Below are 3,965 nucleotides of genomic sequence, written 5' to 3' on the forward strand. Positions count from 1 at the left end.
ACGATGTTTGATTCGGCGATGAATAACAATTGCAACTCCACCGCCGGAACCCTGAATCCTATCATATCTATGAACCACGTAATTGGGATCATATTTTAATTTTATGTTAGGTTTCAAGAATGTTTCAGTAATAACTGCAACATGCACATTATTTACTGTTAAAAAAAATAAAAAGCTCATTCTCATTGGCCTTATTTTAATTGTTTTATTTAAAATCATTGCTAAATTTTAAATTAGAAACAATTTTAATAGTAAAATTTGTGCCTATTTGAATGGTTTCAAACATTGATTTTGCCTGCAACATGGCGTTCATAAGATCGAACATTGCCTGTTGCAAAAAAGAAAGTTTACTGCCGTAATAGGCCCCAGGCAGTTGACATTAGAAAAAATATTTTCGGTAGCAATATTAGCTGGAGTGATGGGTGTACAATGATTTTCTAGCGTGTTTTGCTTACCCATATTAACGGTCATTTTCGAACTACCAACACTAGGCGGTATAATGTTCGAACTACCTGTAACCTGTGCATAAGTTAAACGGGTATGCAAAGGAGTAGGTAAACTATGCGTCACTGGTACGCTTGGAGAATTTAGTTTTGAAGTTGGTTTTAATTGAGAAATCGAATTTTGTTTACCTTGCCTTGCCTTAACAATTGCTAAACGGACTGGGCATTGATAAAAATTTGACATATGGTTGCCGTTACAATTCGCACAGCGAAAATTTTTATTCTCTTTCACAGACATGTGTCCTTTTTGTGAGAAGAGTCTCCACAATTAAGACATTTTTGGTCCATGTTACAGAATTTGGAACCATGGCCATAACGTTGGCAAGTACGGCATTGGGTGATATGCTTTTCACCTCCGCCATACTTCCTATAAATTTCCCACTTTATACAAAGCATGTGCTTTTTCAAAAAATTTTAAGTTGTTAACCTCATTGCGGTTACAATGAATTAAATAATTAACAAGGGAAATTCCAGTTCTCTGACTGTTTTCGCCTCGTGATTTTTGTTTCATTAGAATTACTTGGGTAGGGGCTATGCCAAGTAATTCTGTTAAAGTAAGTTTGATCTAATCAACGGTTTGATCGTTGGTGAGAGCTTTCAAGACAACCTTGAACGGCTTGGCGTTCTTGGTGTCATATGTAAAAAAATTGTACATCTTGTCAGTTAAATACTGAACAAGACGATCACGACCCTTTACTGAGTCGGCTAATAAGCGGCATTCACCTCTACGGCCAATTTGATAGGTAACTTTAACGTCAGAAACAAACGTTGAAAGTTCCTTTTTGAATATATTAAATTCAGAAGAAATAGTTTCCACAATAGGTGGAACTTTCTCCTTTTTTAAAGATTTTATATTTTGTATAGTTTCAATATTAATAACTTCCATTTCACCAGCTTCTTGCTCAGGCAAAATATCAAAAGGATTGTCACTACAGACACTCGATGTGTCAGAAAGAGATGCCTCTCTTTTCCTCCCCGCAGCGATGCGAGGTTTCTTTTTCCGTCCAGCCATTTCAGGTGATACGAAAAAAGTTAAAACAAATGTTAAATTCAAAAGTAGGTAGTCTTGAGAAAGACTGATGGGAAATAACTTTCAGGTAGTCTTTAAAAGACACACTGGCAAAACACAAACTTTGAAGCTATAGGCAGTCAAAGACCAGTCCAAAAGCAACCGAAAAAACGTCTGATCTATAGGACAGTTCAAGACGCACTGAGCAACATTATGTTATTTACGTGTATCATTCTCGTAATTGAACACTAGAAATTGCTTAATAGTTTTCTGCAATCTAGTACCAACTACATGTTTGATGATGCTTTTAAATAACGATAATGTCTCATGATGTTGCATATTGTTGTTTCACAAATGTTTTCTTTTAAGGAAAGCAGCCTAGTGATGAAAATGTATAGCAACATCTTGTTGAACCATAGATTTGCTAAAATTATCCCACAGTAAACAGCCATCTTTAATATAAATGTATGATAAATAATTATTGTTGGAAATGCGGTTTTGATATTCCATATTTCGCATGATTAACACTGCATTTCCACTGAGCAAAGTTTTCTGTACTATCTTTTCCCAAAACATTGTTTATAATTTGGTGAGTTTGATTCATAAAATTTCTTTTACAACACTTCATAAGAGGCGCGTGAATAATAAAGAAGTAAAAACATTTTTTGCACGGTAAATTTTCTATCGCAGGAAGAATTACATACCTATCAGAAGTACAAGTAGAGAAAAATTTCGATATATTTGAGGCTTTTTACAATGTTGTTATATGAAGCTTCGCGACACCATCACCGAAGAGTAATGAGAGTAAAAGTATACAAAATAAATTTTATTTCTCCTCTCCTCTCGCTGCAGCGGTTATCGATGTTGATGATGATTTCACACGGCACTGTTAGTTGCATATAGGCTCCACCTCTTGCGCTTTTTCGGTTATTTACGAGTTGAATAAAAGTAACGGATGCGAAATATTACAATCTTTGAATCTGCATTGAGAGTTGAATTTGCTTTATTGCAACAATGTGCGCTGCTTGGGATACTATTAACAGGCCCGGTCATAGCATATTCTGTTCTATGAGAATTTAATACAAAATTTTTTTCGCGTTCCTTTTGAGCGTGTAAGAGCATAGAAGTTGAGTTTTTCTAGCAAATTTTTCGAACACATGCGTTGTGAAACTAAATCATCAACAAACCACAGAAATTTCTCTTCTTTTTTAAGTGTTTCTTTCCTCTGCACCTGGACCCTTTTTTTTCTTCATCTAATTCCTGGACCTTTTGAATCCAGTTCTTCTAGTATTGCAAGGGTTTCTTGAACAGTTATTTGTTTAACAGATATGTTATTTATTTGTTCATGTAAATGCGAAAAGTACTCAAAGTCTCCGATTTCGTCGCTATTTTTATACACAGTTTGAAGAAATAACTCGCAAACTTGTTGCAAATTTGCTTTGAATCGTCCAAAAGCATTTTACTATGATTATATCTCATTATGCTGAAGGAAAATGTGCAAAACTACAAAAATGTGACGAGTGTGTATTTCGGGGCGTCCTCCTTTTTCTTCAATCCGCAATAGAAAATAGGGTGAATTCTTGTTAAAATTGCTTATATCTTTTGAACCAAATAGAATGTGAGCATAGTGTCTTCGTAAAATTTTTAAAACATAATAATAATTCTTCAGAGCATTATGTTCAGAAAAAAAAGTTGAAGAGGTTGTTTATAAGACACGACCGCAGAGTTAACGTAGAATACGACAGCCTGTCTTATGCATTTCAATAGGTTTGGGAATACACTCAAAGGGGTTAATTAATTTAATGGTCTCTCTACTCCAGATGACGTTTACCTCTACAGACGGTAACGACAATGAAAAACAGCAGAAACTATGTGCAGCTAAGCAGTTTCACTTGCTGCTGTATCCAGAATAAGAATGAAATTGAATTGATTTGAGAATGTCTTTTGTGTTAAATTGCAAGGAGATAGCTCAATTGAGGCAGAGGCTACGAAGAGGTTACAGACTAGAGCCAATAGTGCAATCCCGATTAACCAGGTTTAATGCGAACTATTTTCTGCTCTATTTTCTGATAGCGTAGCTAATTTTACCACCTGGCGGTGCGAGTCTCATTCAGTTTCTGGCTGTATGCACCCAACGATATTTGAATTGGATTACCGCTGGTGGGGTCTAACTCAGATCGAAGGGGAGCCGAACTGAAAAAGGTAGGAACTGCAGCTAACCACCACCGCCGCCGCTGTTACCCGCTGCTGCTCCACGCCGCCTTTGTCTACTACCATCGCTGCTACCGTCCGCCGCTGCTGCCCCCTGCTAGTAAACTGAGCTTGCTAGAGGAGAAACAGTCTCTTCCATAGCCCAACGAGTGCATTCCCGGCTAACTAGGTACTCCACACTGTCGTCCTTTCTAGATAAAGGCAGCAAGCGACCAATCAAAGGTCGACATTTACGTTTCGAC

This window comes from Wyeomyia smithii, chromosome 1 (assembly GCF_029784165.1).
Source record: "Wyeomyia smithii strain HCP4-BCI-WySm-NY-G18 chromosome 1, ASM2978416v1, whole genome shotgun sequence".
NCBI classification, from domain to species: Eukaryota; Metazoa; Arthropoda; class Insecta; order Diptera; family Culicidae; genus Wyeomyia; species Wyeomyia smithii.